Genomic DNA, 10,410 nt, shown 5'->3' with positions numbered 1-10,410 from the left:
TGCAGAACTTCTACAGAGACCGAGAAGCAAGAATTTATCTTGCTTGGCACAATCTATGACATGAGCATCTATGATACTTGTAGTGTTAGAGTCTCCGTGAAGCAGGATAAACTATACCTAGAATTTTTACATCTATTTCTGCTCTAAGCTGCCACTTGACATATGATAAGAGCTTGAACCTTTAGCAAATTAAGTTGAAAGGCTAACATAACCTTTTACTGTGCATGAGCGTGTGCTTTTGCTTCCTGCCAATCCATAACACCTCTGACATCCTGATTCTTAAATTTCCTACATTGTTCTTTCAGGTGCTTGCTCAAAATATTATGCATACTTACTTAAATGTGGTTGGCTATATCCCCATTCCCAATGAGTTCAGGCAAACATTTATAATTGGTTGTTCTTTGTAGAAAGCCAAGTGTCACTCTTAGCCGACACTTAACCTCAGGCCACACCAACATAATTAGTTTGGGTAATTACTTCCAGTTCTTCAGGAATAATTGAAATTATTGCATTCTTACTTCACTCTAGAATTAAATTGTTGAATTCTTCTTATGTGAGAACTTATGACCTTTAAGTCTACCAACTTGCAATATGTTCCATAACTAATGGAACAACTTTTTAACAGTCTTCCTTCTCAGTAGAAAAATATAATGATTGAAAAGCTCAGAAGACACTTAATTCAAAGACATTCAAGTCTATTAATCTCTCTGAAGTCATTAGTTTGAAATATTTCTTGTATTATATTTTTTTACTTCTCTCTTGGGATCCTTTCCTCTCCCATACATGTGAACACTAGTTCAGTGGATGCATGGGAGACTGAAGTTTTGTCAGTTTCTCAGTATCAGTGACTGTTTGCTCATGTGAGCACCTAAAATGTCAGTTTAAACATCAAAAGCTTTCTCAAATCATTAACTCATAAGGAGAACATAACCATGTATTTATTATAATAGTTTATCAGTCACTATGAATTGTGTATAAAAGTACTGAAAAGCATTGATTTCTGAACCAGATAGCTTAATTTTCCTTTTCCAATTATTAGCTGCATTGCTTTGGACAGGTTATTTAATTTTCAGTCCTCTGTATTTTTTTTATTTGTTGTTGTTGTTATGTGCCGTCAAGTTGTTTGCGACTCATAGTGACCCTATGTACAACAGCCCTAAACCCTGCTTTATCCTGTGCCAATGGCATTGTCTCTGACACAACCATCCCGATTACCCCAGTCACTGAATCAATCCACCTCATAGAGGGTCTTCCCCTCCTGCGTTGTCCCTCTACTCTACCCAGCATGATGTCCCTCTCTAAAGAATTATCTCTCCTTACAACATGTCCAAAGTATGTCAGGCGAAGCCCCAGAATCCTTGCCTCCAAGGAGCAGCCTAGTTTAACCCTCTCTACAATGAATCTGTTTGTTTTCTTGGCAGTCCATGGTACATTCAATACTCTTCTCCAGCACCACAGTTCAAAGGCGTCACTTCTCCTTCTATCCTCCCTAGTCATTGTCCAACTCTCTGATGCATAACAAGTGATTGCAAAAACCATGGCCTGTATCAGGCGCACCTTAGTCTCCAGAGAAACACTGTTGCTCTTGAGTACTTTAGAGAGGTCCCTAACCGCAGACTTTCCCATCGCAATACCTTTTTTGATTTCCTGGCTACTGGTGCCAAGTGTGTTATAAATAATATTATATATCAATTAAAAATGTAGGTAATTTATCTATATATATACACAAGTATTAAATATATAAATAGAGAGAGAGACTCATTGCTGTAAAGTCAAAATCAATTCATAGCTGACCCTCCAGCTGGTTTTTAGAGGCTGTAAATCACACAGCAAGAGATTGATCATCTTTCTCTTACATAAATCAATATATATTCTGTACCAATATATTTAAGATATACATTGTATATATAGCTAGGTGAGTCTATTCTTTGGAAAGAGCCATCATGCTTGGAACAATGAGGTGCCAGAAAAAGAGAGGAAGACCCTCAATGAGGTGGATTGACGTGATCACTTTAGCAATGCGTTCCAGTCTGTCAGAGATGATGAGGATGTTACAGGATAGGACAGGGTTCTGGTTGGCTGTTCATCTGGTCACTACAAATCTTACTCAACTTGTTAGTACTTAAAAATAACAGCTAATGAAGATCTAGTGGCTTACAGGTAAGGAGTTACACTGGCAACCCAAAGGTCTGTGGTTTCAACTCCACCAGCTGCTTTGTAGGAGCAAGACGTCTTCCCATGTGATTAATTGCTTCGGAAAACTCCCAGAAGGATCAGTTCTGACTCGATCTTACACAACATCAATAGCTAATGAGGGAGTTCTGATGGTGTCATCAATATGGAGTTTCACTGCTAACCCAAAGGGTATATACCTTAAAAAAAGAAACATCTCAAACTCTTTGCTGTAGAGTCAGAACCACCTCATAGTTGATTCTCCGGTACACTTTCAAAGATTATAAAAAACACAAGAGGATACTGCCCATCTCTCCTGCAGAGCAGCTGCTGGACTCGAACCACCTGCCTTTGGGTTGGTAGTACAACTCCTTATCACTGGGCCATCAGAGCTCCCAAGACAGTTTGTATCCACCAGTGTCTCCAAGGGAGAAAGATGGGCAATCCCTTCTCGTGGCAAATTATAGCCTGAGAAGCTTAATGGAGAGTGGCTATCAGTCAGACAGAACTGACTCCCTAGTAGTGAACATTTCTTTATGCATATATTGTCATCAGAATGTCTTCTTTGGAGAAATATCTACATATAACCTCTCCCTCATTTTTAATATATTGTTTCATCTTTTCTGTTGAAGTGTTGACATTATAATATAAATTTTAGAGATAAATCCCTTTTCCGATGTGTCATTGCTAATTTTCTCCTAATCTCTAGGCTCTCTTTTTTTATTCTTTTGGAGAAGTCTTTTGATACAAATAAGGATTTGATATTTTTAAGTGTTTCCAATCTAGGTTATCCTCTGTTGGTTGTGTCTTTTCAGTTATATTTGATATTCTATTTATACCATTGATTGCTGTTTTTGTATACTGTCGAGTTGGAACCAACTCATAGCTGACACGCTGGCGGGTTTACAGAGGCAGTTAATCTTATGGGAGCGATTGCCCATCCTTCTCCCACGGTGTATCTGGTGGCCTCTAACCACGTGCCCTCAAGATTGCAGCGCAGCTTCTTGCCACTAGGCTACGAGACCTCCATATACCATTGATTAGAGCCTCTGAATTTGCCCCAATTTTTTTCACTGATAGTTATTGTAGTTTAAGGTTTTATGTTTAGGTACTTGATCCATCTTGACTTTGGTTTTGCATATGGTACAAGGTCTGAGTCTTGTTTCCATTTTCTACAGATAAATACCCAGTTTTTCCAGCATCATTTGTTATGGAGCCTATCTTTTCTCCGTTTGGATTTTATCTCTTTGTCAAAGATTAGTTATCCATAGGCATTTAGGATTTATTTTTGGGTTCTCAATTCTATTCCATTTTTCTAGGATCTGTTGCTGGACCAGTTCCAAACAGCTTTAATTACTGTGGCTGTGTAGGAGATTTTGAGATGAGTGCGTGTAAGGCCCCTTATTTTGTTTCCCATCTTCAGTATCACTTTGTTTACTCATTTCCATATTAAGTTGACAATTGCTCTTGCTATCTCTTTAAAGAGTGATGACAGGATTTGGATCAGGATTGCATTGTATTTGTAGATTGCTTTTGATAGTGCTGCAGTTTTCACAGTGTTATGTTCTTCCAATTTTTTTTCTTCAATCTAATAAAGAATAAAAGTTTTCTTGTGAAAGCAGGTAATTACAGAATCAAGACTGTCATACAAAAACTCTTCTAAATTATTCAATCATAGCTCCTTGTTTTGTAGTTAAATGAATTTCACATAAAAGTAAATAGCCTAACATGTGAAGCAACAACTGTAACAATGAGTTGGACCTCGTGCCAGATGAGTTGCATGCATTTCGCAGTAACCCTGTAAGTAGACGACATTAAAGATGGTTTACAGCCGAGTAAACGGAATCTCCATAAAAGACTTGCGGCATAAATATATAGCCACATAACTAAAATGTAGATCAAGCAAAGTTCAAGCACAGGTTTATGTGTTCCAAGGATCATGCTTCAAAGTCTATGATCTTTCCTTCTCACAATAAATAAAAAGCAAACTTTTCTCCTAACGGCACACAATATCATCATTATTCTGACCCAGTGACTATTCAACTGCAATTTAGTAACAGAAGTTAAAAGTACTACCATTACGCTCACTCACATGCCATATTTACCTCAGTAACTATTAATTGCATTTACTAAATAAAGCTTACGATACACCCAATGAAATATATTCACTTAGATGGAATTGAAACTATTCAAACTATATTCTGAAAAATTCAGTATTTCATAGACAAGTGACCAGATTTAAAGTTATGTAAGAAATAACAAGTAATGAATCAACAGTTCATAGAATGCATTTTTTTCAAGTAGAGTAAAAAAAAATGAGAAATGAACAAAAAAATTAATGTGTACGTACCCTGTGTCTACAATTTCTGTTATATATAGCCTTACAATATGTCCATAAACTGGAAAAATAGCTTAAAAGGCATGAAATCTTATTTTAAAATTACTGTTTTCTGGTTCTGAGCTGTTGTGCCCAGAAAGAAAGTTTGATTTCCACCCAATTTTATAAATCTGCTGCCTGCAGTCTTCGGTGCTTTGCTGATGTTCTAATGCTTTTTACCAGTTGCTCTCTTGACCTAAAATTGTGCTCTAGATTTCAGTATTACTGGTCTTCTCATCATCTATACCACCACGAAACTGTCACTACCTCAGGAAGTCCTTCCTTCACCATATTTTGTAAAGTAGCAAGCCATTCTGTTAGGAATACAGTAACTTTCTGTTCTATTATAAACACACAACTACACACATGTATGAAAGTTTACAAGAATGCTACCAGGATTCCTATTTATTTTATACATAGTTTATATTTTTTTTCTCCATTTACTCTTGTTATCAAATAAACACATAGATATACATTTTTAAATTCATTTAAAAGATTTTTTATTAGTTTGCATAAAATCATTCCTATGCATTGTTTTCATTCATGTACACTATGTTTTATATATTCATATATATTGTGTTTTATATAATAATTTACTATTAATTAATGCCTTTTATCAATGGTCTCATAAAATCCACATTGCACCTTGGCTATTCCTTCATCTCCCGTTCATCCATTAACCTCTGCTGTTCTAGAGATTTTTGCCCTTTCCTTCTTTCGACCCTTCTCCCTTCTTCTTACCCTTTTGAACAGCTAAATGTATCACTTTCCTAATTGCTGATTACAATTCTACTTGGACCAAGAAGCAGTCAACAGAACAGAGCAAGAAAACACTACATGGTTCAAAATCAAGAAAAGGGTGTGTCAGGAATGCATCTTATCTCCATAACTTCTCAATTTATACACAAAATATATCATTCAAGAAGCTAGACTTTATGAAGAGGAAAGTGGCATCAGAATTGTAGGAAGACTCATCAACAACCTCCATTATGCAGATGACACAATCTTGTTTGCTGAAACTGAGGAGCACCTGAACTGTTTGTGACAGAGGGTCAAGGACTGTAGTTTGCAGTATGGATTGAAGCTCAACATCAAGAAAACCAAGGTTCTCACCATTGGGCCAATTGGCAGCACCATGATAGATGGAGAAGAGATTGAATCTGTTAATAATTTATTTCAACTTGCTCAGGTCCACAATCAACACTCCTGGCACTAGAAGTCAGGAAATCAAAAACTAAATTGCATTAGGGAAAATCTGCCGTCAGAGACCTCTCCAGATTGCTGAAGAGCAACATTGTCAGTCTAGAGACTAAGGTGTGCCTGATCTAGGGCATGTTCTTTGAATTTACTTGCTATGCATTAAAAGGCTGGGCAGTGATAAAAAGTGACAAAAGAATAGATGCCTTTCAGTTGTGGTGCTGGAGAATACTGAACATCTATCATGATGTTGCCTATAGGTCCAGTTGTGAGAATTTTTGTATTCTTGATGTTGAACTTCAATCTATATTGCAGACTAAAGTCTTAGATCTTCTGTGCCTGACATAGAATAAGCATTGTATAGTCAAATTCTGATATATTAATGAAAACATTTGTTTTATTTTGTTATGTATGAAAATAGTTAACTGTAGTCATGTAAAGTCAAATGTGGTCCTATAGGGAGGTCTGGTTGGCCTAATGGTTAAAGAATTGTGTTGCCCACCAAAAGTAGAAGATTTAATCTCATCAACTGCCCCATGTGAGAAAGCTGAGCAACCTACTGTTTGCAATTTACTGCTTCAGAAAACCCATTGGAGGGTTAGCTATGAGTTGGATTAAACTCAGTAACAGTGAGTACAGTAGTTGAACAGTCATGTCCTTGTCTATCTCCCTCAGAGAGATGTCAGTTTCCTTAAGAGAAATAACTATACTCTGTTATTCTCATTGTTGACAGCACCAACCTTAGTGATCAGTTTGTAATAGACGCTTATTACATATATGTTTTAAAAAATAATGAATTGGTGAATTAATAATAGAGTTGTCCAAGGAAGGACTTGCTTTTGTAAGTAAAAGAAAAATAAATTAAAAATGTGAAAGTGATATATCTTACACTGAAAGAAAAGTTAGGGAGGTCATCAATGAATGAGGAATAAAACAGAACCAGTTTAGGAGTCAGTAAGGATTTGATATGCCTGAAGAAAAGATAAAACAATTTCCACAATATTTTCTTTTGCCCCTTTCTAGAGGATGTTTGCATTAGTGTAATTAAATGATCTAAAAATCATTTACAGTTATAAAATGTGTCTAAACATTGTTTTTTGTCATGTTCATTATTTGTCAACAACAAGAACAAAAAGAAAAGTAGATGTAAACGTTCTTGACCATCTCTTAAAATCTATTTTTAAAAAACAAATCCTATTTCATAAAGACTGAATATGGACTAACAAATATTTTCTTTTATATACTTATGTAATGAAGGACATCTTTATTTTTATTAATTGAACAAGGGAGGAAAAATATCCAATAAAACTACAAAAGCAATCATTTCCTAAAAGCCTAATAAATACTAATAGTGGTTCTTCTGTATTTTGAAAAAAATTATATACATTTAATATACACAAAATAACTTTTTGAAATAACATTGACATTCATTTCTACCCTTTCTTCTTTCTCAGTATTATGGCTAATCTTACATGCAAAAAATAAATTAATATAGCATATAAAGATTAAAAGCTGCATACGTATTCTCCTCTCTTGGGAAACCCAGCCTCTTACTCAGAGTATTAGCACTTTCATCTTCGCAGACCATGAGGGGCTTTACAAATTACAAATGAAATACATAAGCGCCTGCTGAAGGACATCTATCCCAAGTGTGGTGAGAAAGTTTTAAATGAGACTTTGAAAGACTTTGAAATCATACTTTGAATCATACTTTGAATCCAACTCATAATTGACCCTTCAGGGTATTTTAAGCGGCAGTAAATCACACTGGAGGAGATTGTCCATCCTTCTCCAGCCAAGCAGCTGGTGGATTTGAACCACATGCTTTTGAGATTGCAACACAGCTTCTTACCATTAGGCCACCAAAGCTGGGAGTTCTTGAATTATTGCTCTTGCTGTTGGTCATTGTCATTTCACAATGGCATGTATGTATAGCAGAAAACCAGTAAGTTTATAAAGTTATGACCTTTTGAAGGAGACCACCATGCCTGTTTTCCACGGTATCTTTGAGTGGTTTCAAATCACCCACCTTCTAGTCAGTAGTCAGGTGCTTAACTGTTTATACTCTCAGGAATGTCTTGAATTACCCAACTCAACAACTCAACTTATTATCGTACAGCTGACTCTCCAGCATGTTTTCAGTGGTTGTAAATCACATGGGAGGAGATTCCCTATCTTTCTTCCAAGGAATGGCTTGTAGATTCAAACCATGTAACTTTGGGTGGGCAGTGTAATATTTCACCCACTAGAGACCACCAGAGCTCCAATGAATTATTGTTGTTGTCTGGTGACAGGGAATCAAGCATGACCCATAGTGACCCAAATCTGAACCCTGTCCTATCCTGTGCCATCCTCACCATATAAATCCATTTGGTAAAGGATCTTCCTCTCTTTGACTGACCTTGCACTTTTTCAAGCATGATATCCATTTCCAAGGAATACTTACTCCTAGCAATATGCCCAGAGCATGTGAGACAAAGCTTTGCTATCCTTTACTTCAAGGATCACTCTGGGTACACCTGCTTCAAGACATACCTGTTCTTTTAGAAGTCCATACTCTTCTCCCTATGACATATAGAACTCTGGTAGCCTCATGTTAAGGAGTTGTACTGTCAACTGAAAGACAACTGGTTTGAATCTACTGGCTGCTCTGATGGAAAAAGATGGACAATATCCTCCTGTGTGATTTAGAGCCTCTGAAAGTCCAGTAGAGCTATGAGTCAGTTCTGACTTAACAGGCTGTAACAACCACAACATTTGTGGACAAAGAATATCATTGCCAGATTATAACTAGTGACAGTTACAATCCATGTGTTTTCAGCAAGATGTTGTTGTTGTTGTTGTTGTTGTTATGTGCCATTGAGTTGCTTTAGCAATACTATAGAAATAGGTAAAAGCCATGTCTGGGATGCATATGTTGTTATGTGCTGTCGACTCACCTGCGACTCATAGCAACCCTATGTACAATAGCTCTGAACCCTGCCCTATCCTGAGCCGATCTCACTTTCTCAATCACCCCTTCTCCCATTATTCCAGTAGCTGTGTCAATCCATCTTCCAAAATCTTCCTTTTCTATGCTGTCCCTCAACCCTTCCAAACATGATGTTCCTGTCCAAAGATTGGCCCTGCCTGGCAAAATGCCCAACTTATGTGAGATGAAGCTTCAAAATCCTTGCCTCCAAGGAGCAATCTGGTTTCACCCTCTCCAGGTAAGATCTGTTTGTTCTCTTGGCAATCCATAGTATGGTTCAATACTCTTCTCCAGCACCACAACTCAAAGGCATCAATTCTTCTTCTCTCATCCTTAGTCACTGTCCAGGTCTCTGATGTATAACAAGTAATTACAAAGACTATGGCTTAAATCAGGTGAATCTTAGTCTCTGGCTTTATTGTTCTTCAGGACTCTTGAGAGGTCCCTGACAGCAGATGATCCTAATGTAATTAATATTTTGATTTCCTGACTGCTGGTGTCAAGAGTGTTGAGCAAGTTGAAATTGTCAAAATCTCAATCTCTTCTCCATCTCTCATGATACAAGCCCAGGGGTGAGAATCTTTGTCTTCTTGACGTTAAGCTTCAAGCCATGTTGAAGACTATAGTCCTTGACCTTCTGCAGCAAAGGCCTCAGGCCCTCCTCAGTTTCAGCATGCAAGGTTATCATCTGCATAGCACAGGTTGTTGATAAGTCTTCCTACAATCCTGATATCACAGTCCTCATAAAGTCCAGCCTTCCAAGTGATCTGTTCCACATACAATTGCAAATATTAAATGGTTTATAGTATTGGTTCTGGTCTTCCTGCCACCTGGCACCTTGGGGCTTCTAGTAATGACTCTGTGGAAACATAGACATCATCAAGGACACATTTCTTGGTTCTCTCTGCAAATCCTGAGAACTAATTGCCCTGATGCATTCTCTGAGGGCAAAGTCACATGGCTATTTCACTGACTAGAAGGTAAATGCTCTTTGGTTCCCTGCCAAGAATCAAAATGGAGTGAAGGATCCGCTATCGACTTCTGCCTTCCACAAACCAAGTGCTTCAGAACTTAAGCTCTAATACAAGAAGACACAAGGAGAGACACAAAATATGTAGAGTATCAACTGCAGGGCAACTGTAGACTGATATTGTTGAGTCTATAAATTCTGTGGTAAGTGGAACAATGTTTTATGACTCCACGAGGCTCTGAGATTCTCAGGGTCTTCTTACCTTACCATTTATCCAAGAATTTAAGACACTGTCACGTTAGCTAACTTGACAAATCCCTTTTTCTGGCACACGGAAAATGTTAAATATGTTTTACAAATTACTTTTCCCCCTTTGTTTAATCAGAAGATGAATCAGGATCATACAGAGCCTAATCTTTATAAGTATATATTTTAATTTTATAGATCAGTGGGTATAGGAAACTCCAGGGAAAATAGGAATTGGTTGGAAACAATTCAGTCTCTCTTTCAACTGGAAAGGCCAGACACCCAAATGCCTTACAAATACCCAAGGCTTGCTTGCCACTGTTGCCCCTTTTGGAACCCTTTCAGGGTTAGGGCACTGGAAAGTAGTTGTCTTACTTTTCTAGTGAAACTATAACATAAATAAAGCAAAAAAAATATATTTTTTAAAAAATGGAAGCTTAATTTTTTTCACAGTTAGACCACCAGAGCTCCCCATTT

Source organism: Elephantulus edwardii, unplaced genomic scaffold (genome assembly GCF_000299155.1).
Source record: "Elephantulus edwardii isolate Elephantulus edwardi_28Jun2011 unplaced genomic scaffold, EleEdw1.0 scaffold00016, whole genome shotgun sequence".
Classification (NCBI taxonomy): domain Eukaryota; kingdom Metazoa; phylum Chordata; class Mammalia; order Macroscelidea; family Macroscelididae; genus Elephantulus; species Elephantulus edwardii.
This window is presented reverse-complemented; position numbering follows the sequence as displayed.